The sequence below is a fragment of the Triticum urartu genome, chromosome 5 (genome assembly GCF_003073215.2).
Source record: "Triticum urartu cultivar G1812 chromosome 5, Tu2.1, whole genome shotgun sequence".
Lineage (NCBI taxonomy): Eukaryota > Viridiplantae > Streptophyta > Magnoliopsida > Poales > Poaceae > Triticum > Triticum urartu.
This window is the reverse complement of record NC_053026.1, coordinates 126,753,627-126,774,683: the sequence shown is the minus strand read 5'-3', so window position 1 is coordinate 126,774,683 and position 21,057 is coordinate 126,753,627. Positions and strand designations below refer to the sequence as shown.

The following is a 21,057-nucleotide window of genomic DNA, read 5'->3' as shown; positions in this document are numbered from 1 at the left end:
AGATACTCGAGCGTCGCCGCCAAGGGTTGTGCTTCAACTGCAACAAACCCTACAAGCCCGGCCACGCCTGCCCGCGACTCTTCTACCTGGAGGTGGCAGACTACATTCCGGAGGACGTCGTCGCCGCTGACCTGGCCGCCCCAGATGTCGAGAAGGTGTTTGACGCTGGTTGATTACCTCAAAGAGTTCAAGCAAGCGCTTCCCCACCTTGCAGCTCGAGGACGAGCTGTTTGTGCAGGCGGGGAGAAGTGTTATGGCCGGCCGGCTTAGGCCCGCAAGTTATCTTAGTTTTTATTTTCAGATTAGGCAAGTTATCTTAGGTTGATTCTTCTACAAGTTATTTAGGATATAAATATAGGTTGTAAGACTCTTTTTGAAGGCAAGCAATAAGAAGAATATTATCTCCTATTGCCCGGCTCCCTGAGGAGCCGGAACCCTAGCCGCCAACAGCCCTAGCCGCCGCCCTTCTCCTAGCCGCGACGGCGCCCTGCCGCCGGCGCGCCCGATCCTCGCCACGTCTCCCTCCATCCTTCTCTTACCACCTACGCCCTAGACCTGGTAGAGTACTTGATCCTACCAGTAACAAACATAAATCTTCACTTCACCCGTGGAGGATTGGCTGCTGCCCTAGATATCATGCCCCTGGCCAGCAATAAGACAGTGACACCAGCAGCAAGAAGGAAAGAACCAAACACAAAGCGGCATCCACATGAGGCGGAAGTTAAGCAAGAACTCAAGCACAAAGCGGCATCCACAGCAGGCGGAAGTTAAGCAAGAACCCCAAGCAGCAAAGGCACTCCGACAGCCGACAGCAATAGTTCAGCAGCAAAAAACGAATCAGAAAGAGCTGAGGGTGAGGTAATTTGTTTCTCAATATCATTATCTTGGTCAGTATTTAACAATCTGGCATTCAATTTCGGAAGTGTATGGACAGGGAAAGCTCAGTACAGTGTTGACTTGCAGTGAAAATGGATGGATGGTTTTTTGGTTCCATGAGGATGAACAATTCCTGCATGTTGTTTTGATTGGTCCTAGTCCATAAAGATATGGTGTAGATTATCACAAAGTTATCCATTTAACATTTAATTAACATTTTTCAATAATCTCAATGCAGTTTAGTGTAGTTTCTGTGAAATTTCAGTTCTGCGTAAAAATGCGCGAAAAGTCCATTCTGCACCCAAGCTCATATGCTCCCGCATGAACAGTAAAATCGAAAAAAAAATCAAAAAAAATTCAAAAAATTCCAATTTTTTTTTGGGAGAAACATTGACAAAAGTTCTAAGTGCCTGCAAAAATTCATCATGAAATCACATTCCTGTAAGGCGTGGCAAAAAAAACAAATTCAGTGCTTCAAAATGCTTCAAAATCCATGAATTCAGACCAAGACAAAAGGAGAACAGAGCATATAGGCAAACAAAGCATACAAGCCAAGACCCAAACATCAGAAAAACAAAATTGACGACACGTTGGAAATTGCTCTTAACCAAAACTTTTCTATTATTGATTCTCAAGGAAGTTCATCTTACTGTAAGCCTAAATTCTGTAATTCATGAGCAACCCCAATGGACTCAGATAAATCAAGGATGGAGCGATAAAAGACCTGAAGGAAATGGAGCATAATAAAATCCATAGCTCTGGTAAAAGGACGCCCTTCCAAAACAGCAGGTCAGTAGCCAAGCAAGCTCATAAAGTCATAATTCATATGATAAATTCAGGTATGCCACCTGCATCATTCAGTATGGCTATGATGAGAAACATGAATAATGCCAGAAGAACAAACCTGCAACCATAAAAGACAGCAAGATTACTGGTGGTGAAATACTGTCACGATTACCTACTATTGGATTTGCTGCTGCATTCTTACCACTATCCGTCTGGTGATGCAAACGGCACAAATTTGCAGCCAAGTAGTACAAATCGTCAGGGCTCTTAGTAGGAAGAAAATAGAGGAACTGCAGCTGAACTTTGCCGTGTAGTTCACCATGCACTGCAAAATGGAGAACACAACGCAGCGGACAGGCTCTGTGAGCACGATGTTGACGCGGACCTGGCAGCGTCCGTCGTGTTTGACACCGCTTGCCGCAGGTGCCCAACAAAATCCGAAGAAAGACAATGAACATTAATGATCGCAGGAAGTGCATAGAAAATCCATAGTTTTGATATATAACTATATAATACAAGATTATTTTTTGCATACAACTGTATCTTATTGCATAGCAGAACTTTTCTATTATTGATTCTGAAGGAATTTATTTACCGTAACATCTTAATATTTTAAGGTTTTAACAAAAGAAGAACATATAGTTTAGGAATGAACGGACTACATGAGTATGAGGAAACATTTATACCCATTACTATATATTGATAAACTTCATTATCAGTTGTTTGACTTTAATAAACAGCAAGATATATCCAATTCTTGTGCGTCTTTGGAGGTTCCTTAGTTGATCTTGCCATGGTAGGATAAGCACAAATGGCAGCATAAACCTTCTTGTACAGTGCTTCCATGTCATCGGCCGCAATATTCTTCCTGATGTACTCACTGAAGTGAGTTTGGTACTTCTTAGGTTCCTCATCAGCTATTGACTGAAATATGGGTAGGGCAGAAGTTAAAACGAGATTCAGTAAGCTGCTTCAGAAATAAGAAGAAAGTACACTTGCTTTAGGATACTTTATATGGGTGAATCGGGCCCAGATATATCTTCCAGAAAGAATTCATGTATACAACAACGACAACCCTAGGGAATGAAGAAATGGCATTATAATACCACGAGGGCAATGGAACTCACCTTCATGTAGTCAGCAACATGACCTTCATAGATGTATTTGCGGTGAATCTCAGCGCCCGGCTACTTCTTATCCTTCTTGAAGCCAGCAAATCTCTTGTCACTGTGTGGAATACCAAGACCACCATCCAAAGCTCCCTGCAGTAGCCAACAGACTGAAGCGGGTCTCAAATGGATAAACTATATGCTTCCTAATTCAATAGCTTAGAACCCCCTAAATATAGAATAAAAGAAGCAGACCAACAAAAGGCAATAAATGCAGTCCAAGATTAGGCATACTTCAAGTCCATCAGTGAGCCTGCCGCAGAGCGATGGATCAAACAACACTGTAAGTAAGCTATATATTTTTCTTGGCTTTCCATGTTTACCAACTACATCCTTTAAAATGTCTATTATTTAGATTTCTAACCTATCCAGCAAAATTATCAATCGTGCATTCAAGATCTGTAGGTAAACAAAATAAAGGAGACTTTTCACCACAAATCTCATCCAGCCATCACAAACCATAGCATCAGAATAAGAGAACAAAGTTTAACAAAGTGACAAAACAACAGAAAATGAAAGCATTACAGCAGCAGCAAACCATGGCAATCCTGAAAAGCAAAGACTTGTCAGTGTGGAAGAGGTATGTAAAACCCTCTCTGCCTGATCTTCCTACTCTTCCTCGCGACTGCAGATGAAAAGAAAAGTAGTGAACTTGAGGTCCAGATCTCAGATTCATACATCCAACTTTTTGCCAAGAAAAGCAAAGTAAAAATCTGAGAACTAAAACCAACTGATACAGCTGCGGGAGCCCAAATAGTTCTGCATACAGGAATCTTTAATTCCCCATAAGAAAACTTCTCCATACCAAGTTGTATATTCTTTGACACTTTCAATGGGAAAAATATTTAGCAATAAAACTGGTCATTGAAGCTAAAGCACCAGAAGGAACATGAAGCCAGTCCAACTCCCAAAGACCCTGAGAATCACGGCGGCGAGGGCCAGCCCCAACCAGAGTGTGCGTGTGACGGTCCTGGACAGAACAAGAGTCAACATCAAGGATGACGCGACAACCAGAATCCGTAAGTTGACCAGCAGAAAACAAATTCATGGTAAGTCGAGGAACATGAGCAACATCAGGAACAGAATAAGAAGGAGTAGTAAGATTGCCTCTACTAGCAACAGAAAGTGGAGTACCATCAGCAGTGAAGACATGAATAGGAGACTCCAGTGATCGAAGAGAGGACAAAGTGGAAGAATGAGAAGACATGTGAAAAGAAGCTCCAGAGTCCAGAACCCAGGGGGATGTACCTGACTGTGTAGAGGGTGATTGCTCAGTGCGGGAAGCATCAGTCACAGAACCGGCAGTACCCGTCGAGGAAGAACCTGAAGCCTCGAGCAGACGCTTAAGTCTCAGAATATCCTGCTCAGTCAAAGCAATGGCTGAAGCTGTCAAGGTAGATGACGAAGTCCCTGAAGATGATGATCGAGCCTTGCGCAGGTGTTTCTTCTTCGTGTAGCACTGAGACTCAAGATGACCATCATTGTTGCAATAGGCACAATGTGGACGGGGGCGACCTGAGCCTCCAGAAGGAGTGGGCAAGAGCGGCGGAGCACTCGAGCGAGAAGGGGCCGGTGGAGCAAGTGGCGTAGGAGCACGAGTAGCGAGCACAGAGGGAACCTCCAGCAAACCAGCACCACGTAAGCGAGTCTCCTCAGCAGAATCTCAGAAAGCGCCTCCATGAGAGAAATACGGCCACGAGCAAACAACTGAGCACGCCGGGGCTCAAACTCCTTACGGAGCCGAGACAAGAACTCATAGACGCGATGAAACTCCAAATTGGCCTGGACAGCCTGGCAACAGGGGCAGGTACGACACCCAGCACTACGAAGAGAATCAAGCTGGCGCCAGATAGCAGAACTCTGTGCATAGAAGTCATCAACAGTGGAGTCACCCTGCTGAAGAGCATGCTCCTGACGGATCACAGAGAGGTATAAGGCATCACCAGAGGGCTGATAGCGCTCACGAAGACGGGTCCACATCTCAAAGACAGTAGAAAGACCCAGAAATTCAGAAGCAAACTAAGGCAGAACACTAGCAGTGAGAACAGCTGCAGCACAAGCATCATCATCAAGCCACTGGGTGTAAACAGACAGAGCACCATGATACGTCTGAAGAGCCTCCTCATAAGCCAAAACCCTCTCATCATAAGCACGATCAGCAGCCTCATCAGCAACCTTAGCCGCATCCTTGGCGGCCTGATTAGCATCCATAGGAAGAACCGATGGAGTTGGCGGAGTAGGGGCCACCGGAGGAACTGGACGTGGCGGACAGCAGACCTCGCCAGAAAGAACACCCCAAAGACGGATGCCACGCATGTGAATGCGCATGAAGCCAGTAAACTCGGTGTAGTTGGTACCATCAAAGATCACCGGACAGCGAGGGACAGCAACATAGCCCGTTGCAGCAGACATTTTTTTTTTGAGAACCGACGAGAGCACCAGCGACAGCAGAGCGGGAACAGCAGAATCAGGCGCGAGATACTGGTGGATCGGGCGACCTGATCGGGCCGGCGCTGGCGACTGGAAACTGGATCGGGCGTCCGCTGGAGAGGACGCTAGCGACGGGATCCGAGTGGGAGAGAGAGCGCTGGCGACGGAGCAGCTTCGAGCGGGAGATCGGCGCTGCTGGGAGATCGAGGCCGGCACCGTCGATCGGGGAAAAGAGCTGGGGCTGGAGAACGGCAGCAGCGGACGAACACCTCAGACGGCACGTCTTGGGCTGCGGCGGGTGACCCAGCAGGCGGGGAGTGGATCGAGGCGACCCGATCTGGAGGGCGCGACCCGATCCGGACAGGCAGATGGATCGGGGCAGCAGCGGCCAGCGGAGAATCGGGTGCGGACGAACACAACGGCGATCAGGAGAGTTGTGGTTGTGCGTACACAGATGAGCAGCAGCAGTCGGCCGAAGAGAGGAGCAGCGACAATCGACGCCGGAAATTGGATCGAAGAGCACGAGTTGCACGTGCGAAAAAAAACCCTAGGGCTCTAATACCATGTTAGGAATATGCAACTTGTATTCCCATGAGGCCATAGGCCGATATATATATATACATGTACAGGTGTGAAACATATGCAGGAAACCCCTTATACAACGGGATAAATACAAAGGGGTACATGACTTATATTATAACTCTTAACACATTCATCTATGCAACAAGAACATAAATTAGTATCAGAATTCTAACATCAAATGTAGGTGTAGTCCATAGATAAGCTAACTACCTGGAATACCTAGCAATTTAAAATATATGCTTGAATAAAGCTGCAGAATGAGAAAAAAAGGGAGACAAGAGTGAGAGCAGGGAGGAGAGCGGAGGTGGAGGCAAACCTGAACCGCCTCGGCATCCTTGCTCCTGCTCCTCCTATGCCGGGAAGGAGAGGGTTGTGGGGCACAGGAGATGCGTGAAGTCACCATTGTGCACAAGCAGCAGGTGTCGGCGCCCATCTTCCAAGGCCACCGCACGCCGCACGAGCCGCCGCACCACCGGACTAAACATGCTCCTTGAGGAAGAGGTGGAGCGGAGCCAAACTAAATCTCATAATCCACCATAAAATTTGGTTAAAGATCACAGTCGGCTAACTAAAACCAAATTGTTCCAAATTTAGTAAAGATTCATTTCCACAAAAATAATAATCACCATGATCATCTATTAGACCTAAAATCACATAATCCACCAAACGTCTTTGACTATCTTCTCAAGACACAATCTCCTAACTAAATCCAACTAACATCTCATAAATCACAGAGAAATTTGGTTCAATATCACAATCACCTAACTAAATCGAAATTGTTCAAGATTAATTAATACACCGAACATATTTGACTATCTCTTCAAGATCACAATCAACTAACTAATCCATCAAAAATCTCATACTCCAGCATAAAATTTGGTTCAAAATGACAATCGCCTAACTAAATCCAAAATTTTCTAAGTTTATTAAATAATTATTTATCCACCAATACAATAATCAACATGCCCACCTACTAGACCTAAATTCACATAATCCACCAAACATCTTTTACTAGCTTGTCAAAATCACAATCAGCTAACCAAATCCAACCAAAACCTTATAATCCACCGTAAAATTAGGTTAAAAGATCATAATCACCAAATTAAATCCAAATCATTTCAAACTAAATTAAATATCTGTTCATCCACCAATATAATAATCACCATGCTCAGTTATTAGACCTAAAATCCATAATCCATCAACATCTTTGATTATCATCTCAAGACACAATCACCTAACTAAATCCAACTAAAATCTCATAAATCACAGAGAAATTTGGTTCAATATCGCAATCATCTACCAAATCCAAATTGTTTAAGATTAATTAATCCACCAAACATCTTGGACATCTTCCCAAGATCACAATCTACTAACTAAATCTAATGAAAATCTTATAATCCACTATGAAATTTATTCAAGATCACAATAGCCTAACTACATCCAAATTGCTCCATGTTTACTAAAGGCCCATTTATCCACCAATATAATAACCACCACGCTCACTTACTAGACCTAAGTTAACATAATTCACCAGACATCTTTTACTAACTCGTCGAGATCACAATCACCTAACTAAATCCAACAAAACCTCAAAATCCACCGTGAATTTGTTTGAAAAAATAGCAATCACCTAACTAAATCAAAATTGTTCCAAACTAAATTAAAGATCTGTTTTATCCACCAATATAATAATCACCATTCTCATCTACTAAACTTAAAATCTCATAGTCGAGCAAACATCTTTGACAATTCTCAAGACACAATCACCTAACTAAATCGTCTAACTAAATAATTTGGTTCAAGGTCACAATCGTCTAACTAAATCCAAATTGTTCCAAATTTATTAAAGATTCATTTATCCACTAATATAATAATCAGCATGCTCACCTACTAGACCTAATTTCACATAATTCATCGAACATCTTTTACTACCTCGTCAAAATCACAATCACGTAACTAAATCCAACAAGAACCTTATAATCCATCGTAAAATTAGGCTAAAAAATCACAATCACTTGACCAATTCAAATTGTTTCAAATTAATTTAAATATCTATTTATCCACCAATACAATAATCACCAACCTCCTCTACTAGACCTAAAATCTCATGATCCACAAAACATCTTTGATTATCATCTCAAGACACAATCACCAAACTAAATCCAACTAAAATCTCATAAATCACAGAGAAATTTGGTTCAATATCACAATCACATAACTAAATCCATATTGTTCAAGATTAATTAATACACCAAACATCTTTGACTATCTCCTCAAGATCACAATCAACTAAATCCATTGAAAAATCTCGTAATCCACCATGAAATTAGTTCAAGATCACAATCGCCTAACTAAATCCAAATTGCTCCATGTTTACTAAAGAAGTCGCTACTTCCTTGAGATTGAGGTCTCCTCTACCTCTAATGCCTTCTTTATTTCCTAAGAGGAGTATATTCAGGATCTTCTTGCTCGTGTTGCTCGTACTGATGAGCACACTATTGAGACTGCTATGGAGCTCAACATCCATCTTTGTGTCCACCTCCGCTTCCTGAAAGTCCGGACTTCCTGAAAGTCCGGACGGGCGTCCGTTGCCTGGTCACGGGTTGCTATGTGTGCTGTCTTGATCCCACATCCCGTGTTCCCTTCCTGGGCGACACCATGACCGCACGCTCAAGCACCACCAATGGCGAGCAAGAGCTTAGACAATCGACACATACCTGAATTTTACCCACGGGACATGCCCGAGAACACGGCGCTACCTATCGTCAAGGCCAAGGACGCACATTAGGAGAACGTGGGCTGCTTAATCAAGTGTGTGACACAAAATCCGCAAACAGGACAAGAACACCAAGCCGGACAACGGGGAACGGAGAGTGCACATGCACGTGGGATGCTGGATCAAAGTCCATCTGCTGCAACTACCCCCATTCTCTCCTCATTTGCCTTGTTTACCAGTTATTTTCAGTAGTGGCATCATTGCCTTGAGTCACTTGTGTGGCCCTCATCTCTATCCACCAATATAATAATCAACATGCTCACCTACTAGACCTAAATTCACATAATCCACCGAACATCTTTTACTAGCTTGTCAAAATCACAATCACCTAACTAAATCCAAATCGTTTCAAACTAAATTAAATATATGTTCATCCACCAGTATAATAATCGCCATGCTCAGTTATTAGACCTAAAATCCATAATCCACCAAATATCTCTGATTATCATCTCAAGACACAATCACCTAACTAAATCCAACAAAAATCTCATAAATCACAGAGAAATTTGGTTCAATATCGCAATCATCTACCAACTCCAAATTGTTTAAGATTAATTAATCCACCAAACATCTTTGACATCTCCCCAAGATCACAATCTACTAACTAAATCTATCGAAAATCTTGTAATCCACTATGAAATTTATTCAAGATCATAATAGCCTAACTACATCCAAATTGCTCCATGTTTACTAAACGACCATTTATCCACCAATATAATAACCACCACGCTCACTTACTAGACCTAAGTTAACATAATTCACCAAACATCTTTGACTAACTCGTCGAGATCACAATCACCTAACTAAATCCAACAAAACCTCAAAATCCATCATGAATTTGTTTGAAAAAATAGCAATCACCTAACTAAATCAAAATTGTTCCAAACTAAATTAAAGATCTATTTTATCCACCAATATAATAATCACCATTCTCATCTACTAAACCTAAAATCTCATAATCCAGCAAACATCTTTGACTATTCTCAAGACACAATCACCTAACTAAATCCACCTAAAATTTCATAATCCGGTGTAAAATTCGGTTCAGTATCACAATCACCTAACCAAATCCAAATGATTCAAGATTAATTAATCCAAACATATTTGAATATGTTCTCAAGATCAGAATCAACTAACTAATCCATAAAAATCTCATAATCCACCATAAAATATGGTTCAAGGTCACAATCGCCTAACTAAATCCAAATTGTTTCAAATTTATTAAAGATTCATTTAACCACCAATATATAATCAACATGCTCACCTACTAGACCTAAATTTACAAAATTCATCGAACATCTTTTACTACCTCGTCAAAATCACAATCACCTGACTAAATCCAACAAGCACCATATAATCCATCGTAAAATTAGGTTAAAAGATCACAATCACCTCACCAATTCAAATTGTTTCAAATTAATTTAAATATCTATTTATCCACCAATACAATAATCACAATCCTCCTCTACTAGACCTAAAATCTCATGATCCACAACATATTTGATTATCATCTCAAGACACGATCACCTAACTAAATCCAACTAAAATCTCATAAATCACAGAGAAATTTGGTTCAATATCACAATCACATAACTAAATCCATATTGTTCAAGATTAATTAATACACCGAACATCTTTGACTATCTCCTCAAGATCACAATCAACTAAATGCATTGAAAAATCTCGTAATCCACCTTGAAATTAGTTCAAGATCACAATCGCCTAACTAAATCCAAATTGCTCCATGTTTTACTAAAAAAGTCGCTACTTCCTTGAGATTGAGGTTTCCTCTACCTCTAATGCCTTCTTTATTTCCTAAGAGGAGTATATCCAGGATCTTTTTGCTCGTGTTGCTTGTACTGATAAGCACACTATTGAGACTGCTATAGAGCTCAACATCCATCTTTGTGTCCACCTCCGCTTCCTGAAAGTCCGGACGGGCATCCGTTGCCTGGTCACGGGTTGCTATGTGTGCTGTCTTGATCCCACATCCCGTGTTCCCTTGCTGCGCGACACCATGACCGCACGCTCAAGCACCACCAATGGCGAGCAAGAGCTTAGACAATCGGCGCATACCTGAATTTTACCCACGGGACACACCCGAGAACACGGCGCTACCTATCGTCAAGGCCAAGGACACACATTAGGAGAACGTGGGATGCTTAATCAAGTGCGTGACACAAAATCTGCAAACAGAACAAGAACACCAAGCCGGACAACGAGAAACGGAGAGTGCACATGCACGTGGGATGCTGGATCAAAGTCCATCTGCTGCCACTACCCCCATTCTCTCCTCATTTTCCTTGTTTACCAGTTATTTTCAGTAGTGGCATCATTGCCTTGAGTCACTTGTGTGGCCCTCATCTCTATCCACCAATATAATAATCAATATGCTCACCTACTAGACCTAAATTCACATAATCCACCGAACATCTTTTACAAGCTTGTCAGAATCACAATCACCTAACTAAATCCAAATCATTTCAAACTAAATTAAATATATGTTCATCCACCAGTATAATAATCGACATGCTCAGTTATTAGACCTAAAATCCATAATCCATCAAATATCTTTGATTATCATCTCAAGACACAATCACCTAACTAAATCCAACTAAAATCTCATAAATCACAGAGAAATTTGGTTCAATATCGCAATCATCTACCAACTCCAAATTGTTTAAGATTAATTAATCCACCAAACATCTTTGACATCTCCCCAAGATCACAATCTACTAACTAAATCTATTGAAAATCTTATAATCCACTATGAAATTTATTCAAGATCATAATAGCGTAACTACATCCAAATTGCTCCATGTTTACTAAAGGACCATTTATCCACCAATATAATAACCACCATGCTCACTTACTAGACCTAAGTTAACATAATTCACCAAACATCTTTGACTAACTCGTCGAGATCACAATCACCTAACTAAATCCAACAAAACCTCAAAATCCACCGTGAATTTGTTTGAAAAAATAGCAATAACCTAACTAAATCAAAATTGTTCCAAACTAAATTAAAGATCTGTTTTATCCATCAATATAATAATCACCATTCTCGTCTACTAAACTTAAAATCTCATAGTCCAGCAAACATCTTTAACTATTCTCAAGACGCAATCACCTAACTAAATCCACCTAAAATTTCATAATCCGGCGTAAAATTCGGTTCAATATCACAATCACCTAACTAAATCCAAGTTATTCAAGATTAATTAATCCAACCATCTTTGAATATCTTCTCAAGATCAGAATCAACTAACTAGTCCATAAAAATATCATAATCCACCATATAATTTGGTTCAAGGTCACAATCGTCTAACTAAATCCAAATTGTTCCAAATTTATTAAAAATTCATTTATCCACTAATATAATAATCAGCATGCTCACCTACTAGACCCAAATTCACATAATTCATCGAACATCTTTTACTAACTCGTCAAAATCACAATCACGTGACTAAATCCAACAAGAACCTTATAATCCAACATAAAATTAGGCTAAAAAATCAAAATCACTGACCAAATTCGAATTGTTCCAAATTAATTTAAATATCTATTTATCCACCAATACAATAATCACCATGCTCCTCTACTAGACCTAAAATCTCATGATCCACAAAACATCTTTGATTATTAGGTCAAGACACAATCACCTAACTAAATCCAACAAAACCTCAAAATCCACCGTGAATTTGTTAGAAAAATAATAATCACCTAACTAAATCAAAATTGTTCCAAACTAAATTAAATATCTATTTTATCCACCAATATAATAATCACCATTCTCATCTACTAAACCAAAAATCTCATAGTCCAGCAAACATCTTTGACTATATTCTCATGACACAATCACCTAACTAAATCCACCTTAAATCTCATAATCCAGCGTAAAATTCGGTTCAGTATCACAATCACCTAACCAAATCCAAATGATTCAAGATTAATTAATCCAATTGAATATGTTCTCAAGATCAGAATCAACTAACTAATCCATAAAAATCTCATAATCCACCATAAAATATGGTTCAAGGTCACAATCGCCTAACTAAATCCAAATTGTTCCAAATTTATCAAAAATTTATTTATCCACCAATATATAATCAACATGCTCAGCTACTAGACCTAAATTTACATAATTCATCGAACATCTTTTACTACCTTGTGAAAATCACAATCACCTGACTAAATCCAACCAAAACCTTATAATCCATCGTAAAATTAGGTTAAAAGATCACAATCACCTGACCAATTCAAATTGTTTCAAATTAATTTAAATATCTATTTATCCACCAATACAATAATCACCATCCTCTTCTACTAGACCTAAAATCTCATGATCCACAACATCTTTGATTATCAACTTAGGACACAATCACCTAACTAAATCCAACTAAAATCTCATAAATCACAGAGAAATTTGGTTCAATATCACAATCACATAACTAAATCCATATTGTTCAAGATTAATTAATACACCGAACATCTTTGACTATCTCCTCAAGATCACAATCAACTAAATCCATTGAAAAATCTCGTAATCCACCATGAAATTAGTTCAAGATCACAATCGCCTGACTAAATCCAAATTGCTCCATGTTCACTAAAGAAGTCGCTACTTCCTTGAGATTGAGGTTTCCTCTACCTCTAATGCCTTCTTTATTTCCTAAGAGTAGTATATCCAGGATCTTCTTGCTCGTGTTGCTCGTACTGATGAGCACACTATTGAGACTGCTATGGAGCTCAACATCCATCTTTGTGTCCACCTCCGCTTCCTGAAAGTCCGGACGGGCGACGTTGCCTGGTCACGGGTTGCTATGTGTGCTGTCTTGATCCCACATCCCGTGTTCCCTTGCTGGGCGACACCATGATCGCACACTCAAACACCACCAATGGCGAGCAAGAGCTTAGACAATCGACGCATACCTGAATTTTACCCGCGGGACACGCCCGAGAACACGGCGCTACCTATCGTCAACACCAAGGACGCACATTAGGAGAACGTGGGATGCTTAATCAAGTGCGTGACACAAAATCCGCAAACAGGACAAGAACACCAAGCCGAACAACGGGGAATGGAGAGTGCAGATGCACGTGGGATGCTGGATCAAAGTCCATCTGCTGCCACTACCCCCATTCTCTCCTCATTTTCCTTGTTTACCAGTTATTTTCAATAGTGGCATCATTGCCTTGAGTCACTTGTGTGGCCCTCATCTCTATCCACCAATATAATAATCAACATACTCACCTACTAGACCTAAATTCACATAATCCACCGAACATCTTTTACTAGCTTGTCAAAATCACAATCACCTAACTAAATCCAAACCGTTTCAAACTAAATTAAATATATGCTCATCCATCAATATAATAATCGCCATGCTCGGTTATTAGACCTAAAATCCATAATCCACCAAATATCTTTGATTATCATATCAAGACACAATCACCTAACTAAATCCAACTAAAATCTCATAAATCACAGAGAAATTTGGTTCAATATCGCAATCATCTACCAACTCCAAATTGTTTAAGATTAATTAATCCACCAAACATCTTTGACATCTCCCCAAGATCACAATCTACTAACTAAATCTATCGAAAATCTTGTAATCCACTATGAAATTTATTCAAGATCATAATAGCCTAACTACATCCAAATTGCTCCATGTTTACTAAATGACCATTTATCCACCAATATAATAACCACCATGCTCACTTACTAGACCTAAGTTAACATAATTCACCAGACATCTTTTACTAACTCGTCGAGATCACAATCACCTAACTAAATCCAACAAAACCTCAAAATCCACCGTGAATTTGTTTGAAAAAATAGCAATCACCTAACTAAATCAAAATTATTCCAAACTAAATTAAAGATCTATTTTATGCACCAATATAATAATCACCATTCTCATCTACTAAACCTAAAATCTCATAGTCGAGCAAACATCTTTGACAATTCTCAAGACACAATCACCTAACTAAATCCACCTAAAATTTCATAATCCGGCGTAAAATTCGGTTCAATATCACAATCACCTAACTAAATCCAAATTATTCAAGATTAATTAATCCAACCATCTTTGAATATCTTCTCAAGATCAGAATCAACTAACTAGTCCGTAAAAATATCATAATCCACCATATAATTTGGTTCAAGGTCACAATCGTCTAACTAAATCCAAATTGTTCCAAATTTATTAAAAATTCATTTATCCACTAATATAATAATCAGCATGCTCACCTACTAGACCTAATTTCACATAATTCATCGAACATCTTTTACTACCTCGTCAAAATCACGATCACGTAACTGAATCCAACAAGAACCTTATAATCCATCATAAAATTAGGCTAAAAAATCAAAATCACCTGACCAAATTCGAATTGTTCCAAATTAATTTAAATATATATATTTATCCACCAATACAATAATCACCATGCTCCTCTACTAGACCTAAAATCTCATGATCCACAAAACATCTTTGATTATCAGCTCAAGACACAATCACCTAACTAAAACCAACTAAAATCTCATAAATCATAGAGAATTTTGGTTCAATATCACAATCACCTAACTAAAACCATATTGTTCAAGATTAATTAATGCACCGAACATCTTTGACTATCTCCTGAAGATCACAATCAATTAAATCCATTGAAAGATCTCGTAATCCACCATGAAATTTGTTTAAGATCACAATCACCTGACTAAATCCAAATTGCTCCGTATTTACTAAAGAAGTCACTACTTCCTTGAGATTGAGGTTTCTTCTACCTCTAATGCCTTCTTTATTTCCTAAGAGGAGTATATCCAGGATCTTCTTGCTTGTGTTGCTCTTACTGATAAGCACACTATTGAGACTGCTATGGAGCTCAACATCCACCTTTGTGTCCACCTCCGCGCCCAGAAAGTCCGGACGGGCGTCCGTTGCCTGGTGACGGGTTGCTATGTGTGCTGTCTTGATCCCACATCCCGTGTTCCCTTGTTGGGCGACACCATGACCACACGCTTAAGTACCACCAATGGTGAGCAAGAGCTCGGAAAATCGACGCATACCTGAATTTTACCCAAGGGACGCGCCCGAGAACACGGCGCTACCTATCGTCAAGGCCAAGGGCACACATTAGGAGAACGTGCGATGCTTAATCAAGTGCGTGACACAAAATCCGCAAACAGGACAAGAACACCAAGCCGAACAGCGGGGAACGAAGAGTGCACAGGCACGTGGGATGCTGGATCAAAGTCCATTTGCTGCCACTATCCCCATTCTCTCCTCTTTGCCTTGTTTACCAACTATTTTCACTAGTGGCATCATCGCCTTGAGTCACTTGTGTGGCCCTCATCTCTATCCAACCAATATAGTAATCAACATGCTCACCTACTAGACCTAAATTCACATAATCCACCGAACATCTTTTACTAGCTTGTCAAAATCACAATCACATAACTAAATCCAACCAAAACCATATAATCCACCGTAAAATTAGGTTATTAAAAGATCACAACCGCCGAATTAAATCCAAACAGTTTCAAACTAAATTAAATATTTGTGTATCCACCAATATGATAATCACCATGCTCAGTTATTAGACCTAAAATCTCATAATCCACCAAACATCCTTGATTATTTTCTCAAGAGACAATCACCTAAATAAATCCAACTGAAATCTCATAAATCACAGAGAAATTAGTCAATATCACAATCACCTAACTAAATCCAAATTGTTAAAGATTAATTAATACACCGAATATCTTTAGCTATCTCCTCAGATCACAATCAACAAACTAATCCATCAGAAATCTCATAATCCACCATAAAATTTGGTTCAAGATCACAATCGCCTAACTAAATCCAAATTTTTCCAAGTTTTCTAAAAATCCATTTATCCACCAATATAATAACCAAAATTCTCACCTACTAGACCTAAATTCACATAATCTACCGAACATCTTTTACTAGCTCGTCAAGATCCCAATCACCTAACTAAATCCAACCAAAACCTCATAATCCATTGTAAAATTTGGTTAAAAGATCACAATCACCTACCTAAATCCAGATTGATCCAAACTAAATTAAACATTTTTTTATCTACCAATATAATAATCACCATGCTCATTTACCATAGCTAAAATCTCATAATCCATCGAGCATTTTGACTATCTTCTCAAAACACAATCACCTAACTAAATCCACTTCAAATCAAATAAATCACCGAGAAATTTGGTTCAATATCACAATCACCGAACTAACTTCAAATTGTTCCCGTCGACTAAAAGGCACCTACGGCATCTTCGTAAAATCTCAAGACGATATCCTGGCTCGGTCTCTCGAAGGTGCTCATAGGGATAGGGTGTGTGTGTGCGCGTTCATAGGGATGAGTGTATGCTCGTTTGTATGAGCGCTTGCGTATGTACTGTGTTAAAAAAAGATTAATTAATCAACCGAACATCTTGGACTATCTCCTCAAGATCTCAATCAACTAATTAAATCCATTTAAAATCCTGTAATTCACCATGAAATTTGGTTCAAAATCACAGTCGCCTAACTAAATCCAAATTTGTTAAAAATCTATTGAGCCACCAATACAATAACCACCTTGCTCACTTACTAGACATAAATTCTCACATAATCCATCGAGCATCTTTGATTATCGCGTCAGGATCACAATCACCTAACTAAATCTAGCCGAAACATCAAAATCCATCGTGAATTTGCTTAAAAGATCACAATCATCTAACTAAATTCAAATTGTTTCAAACTAAATTAAAGGTCTATTTATCCACCAATACAATAGTCACCATGCTCATGTACTAGACCTAAAATCTTAAGATCCACCTAACATCTTTGACCATCTTCTCAAGATCATAATAACTTAACTAAATCCACCTAAAATCACATAAATCATCATGGAATTCGGTTCAATATCACAATAACCTAACTAAATTCAAATTGTTCCAGGTTAATTAATCCATCAAAAATCTTTGAGTATCTCCTCGAGATCACAATCAACTGACTAAATCCATCTAAAATCTCATAATCCCCCATGAAATTTGGTTCAAGATCACAATTTCCTAACTAAATTCAAATTTTCTCAAGTTTACTAAAAATTTACTTACTTAACCGATATAACTACCACCATGCTCACCTACTAGACCTAAATTCACATAATCCACCAAACATTTTTTACTAGCTCGTCAAGATCACACTCACCTAACTAATTCCAACCAAAACCTCATAATCCACCGTAAAATTTGGTTTAAGATCACAATCACTTAACTAAATCCAAAATGTTCCAAACAAAATTAAAGATCTATTTATCCACCAATATAATAATCATCATGCTCATCTACCATACCTAAACTCTCATAATCAACCGGACATTTTAGACTATCTTCTCAAGATTAAATCACGTAACTAAATCCACCTAAAATCTCATAATCCATCATGAAACACGGTTCAATATCACAATCACCTAACTAAATCCAAATTATCCAAGATTAATTAATCCACCAAACATCTTTGACTATCTCCTCAAGATCACAATGAACTGCATCAAAATCTCGTAATCCACCATAAAATTTGGTTCAAGATCATAATCGCCTAACTAAACCCAAATTGCTTCAAGTTTATTAAAGATCCATTTATCCACCAATATAATAACCACCGTGCTCATTTACTAGACATAAATTTTCATAATCCACCGAACATCTTTGACTATCTCGTCAAGATTACAATCACCTAACTAAATCTCCACTTCATCTCCATTTTGTAAAACCGTATTTTCAGAATCATCCCATGGGCATTAGTGACACCCTTGGGTTTTTGTAAAACATTTATGAGTAATAAAGATTCTTCCCAAGTCCTATGATTTACACGACTAGCATGGCTAAGCATTACTATTAAACTTGCACATATGACGCACATTTATTTGTGACCACCACATGGTTAGAAAGGAGGGGTTTTAAGAATGTCAAAGGAGGGTGTCAATAATAAGCACATAGAGGATAGCTAAACCCTAGCTAATTAACTTAGCATAAGAATGTCAAAGGGTGTTCAATATTAAGGACATATGGCATAGCTAAACCCTAGCTAATTTACTTAACATAGCAATACTAGTAAATAATACTTTATGCATGAAAATTAATTATAAGTGTAATGCAAATATGGGTTCAAAATGATCAAAGTAGATTGCTTGCCTCGCTCAGCAAAGTCTTCAATGGTTTTGGTCACTCCTCGAACGTCCTTGAATCTTTTGAAAGATATTGATTTCTACTCATTGGAAAAAAAATAACACACAATCAATAAACAATATGTGCAAAGGGCTCCAAAATTTACAGAAGTAGTATCATAGTAAAGAGGGAAATTTTCGATGAATTTTGGAAGTACCCTGGATTTTAGAAAAAGAGAAATGGCATTGTGGGCCAGAACGGGTCTGCCTGATTAAACAGTACTACACCAAGGGGAAGGGGGTCGACGTCGAAGGCGTGAAGGAGAAATACACCTTCACTTACACGCCGATTTAAACCTGCATTGGGGCGATCACACAAGCCACACATGAGCAGCAAAACCAGGATAATCAAGCAATATATAAAGTTCACAATCAAGCATCATACCAAAGTCATATATGCTACCTATATTATTGCACACAACATGCAAGCACGGTGCACTGATTAGATCTTGTGAGATATACTATCTCACTCTAATGAATACTCAGTAGTTAGCCATCAGCCTCCCTCCTATACTGGGGACAAGTGCAGTTTCCTCGCTAGAAAAACAATGCATATGGTTCAGACTTTTTCAGACAACTAAATTACAACATCACATTCTAATTTCTAAACTCCGAGTGCAAAGCATCAAGTCTGTTCAGGAGAGTAGGACTAAGATTACCCACGGCCATGATTTAATTTTGTCGAGTTTTTCACTCAATGCACTAAGCTGAACGCAGACAGAAGTTTTTCACTATAGAAGCATTATACAGATTTCAGACTTCCTCAAACAAAATAGTTTGCCTGAATAAAAACGCATCATGTCTGTTCGATAGGATTACTCACGTCTAGAATCAAGATTGTGCACAAGTGTGAAATGCAAGTGTCCACAACATCAGAAGATTATATTTTAACATATCAAAATTGCAATGACAGCAATTTCATGGTCCAAGCATCCAAAGAACTTGATTTTGATAAAGAAGAGATTGTTTTTTTTAATTTCCCACTTAGCTCAAATCTGCCTCGACTAATCACATGCAGGAAAAACATGCAAACGAATCTACTTAGCATTTGGTTCGACTAATCACAGGGAAAAAAATTGCAGACGAATCTAGTTAGGATTTGGCTTCTTATCACAGGCAGGGAGGAGTGCAGATGAGGAAGGGGGGCTGAGCTTACTTCTCGGCGTGGTGGAACAGGTAAAGGTGGACGAGCTTCTTCACCTCGATCAACCATGCCGGCACGTTCTTGACCGCCTGCGCTGCAAGCACACACACGCAATTCAGTCGCCGGAATCTACGGCGTGATATGAGATGAGACGAGACGAGGAGTGGAGCGCTAGCGGGACCTGCGGGAAGAGGTGAGCGACGTAGAAGCCCTGCTAGATGAGGGCGTGGAGGCGCATGAGCGTCGACCTTCTCGCCGTGGAAGCGGGAGGTCGAGGCGCGCCGGGATGGCGGCGGCATCCGGGTCGTCGTAGAGATGCGCGTCCGCTGCACTACCCGCGACGTTGCCGCGCCACTGGCCCGCATCCCCGAACAATTCTCTCTATATGCTATAGGCAGGCTTGCTTGCCCCGGCTCCCTCGTCGAACGCGGCGGCAAGCTGCGCGGCGGGGATCTGGGCGGCCGCCGGCGCGCTTCGCGGTTCCTGTCGGTCTCATTCACGGGAGCGCCGCGACTGGGTACAAGCCGAACGGCAAACCCTATTTGGCTAACGGGCGCCTGCAGCGCACGTCCCCCCGCCGCGATTGGGCCGGCCCAGTTGGTTTCCTTCACTGTTTCTGTAAAAACTGAAAAATGAATGGGTCGAACACGCGATCTCTTGGCTCAGGGCGAGATGCGGTAACCACCTGGGACAACACACGTGGTATGTTTACTTTCTCCGGCTCCCTCGTCGAACGCGGCGGCAAGCTGCGCGGCGGGGATCTGGGCGGCCGCCGGCGCGCTTCGCGGTTCCTGTCGGTCTCGTTCACGGGAGCGCCGCGACTGGGTACAAGCCGAACGGCAAACCCTATTTGGCTAACGGGCGCCTGCAGCGCACGTCCCCCCGCCGCGATTGGGCCGGCCCAGTTGGTTTCTTTCACTGTTTCTGTAAAAACTGAAAAAAGAGTGGGTCGAACACGCGATCTCTTGGCTCAGGGCGAGATGCGGTAACCACCTGGGACAACACACGTGGTATGTTTACTTTCTCCGGCTCCCTCGTCGAACGCG

At 40.2% G+C, this 21,057-nt stretch overlaps 1 long non-coding RNA gene across 1 annotated transcript; it reads right to left on the bottom strand.

Annotated features, from left to right (window-relative positions):
• Window positions 1-2,214: 2,214 nt before the first annotated feature.
• Window positions 2,215-20,548, bottom strand: LOC125508161. The gene is made up of 7 exons (XR_007283231.1): window positions 20,193-20,548; window positions 20,024-20,105; window positions 19,026-19,164; window positions 6,160-18,908; window positions 3,370-3,456; window positions 2,790-2,924; window positions 2,215-2,586 (listed from the first exon to the last, which is right to left on the bottom strand). It is a non-coding gene; the product is annotated as an uncharacterized LOC125508161 (long non-coding RNA).
• Between the last annotated feature and the right edge of the window lie 509 nt (window positions 20,549-21,057).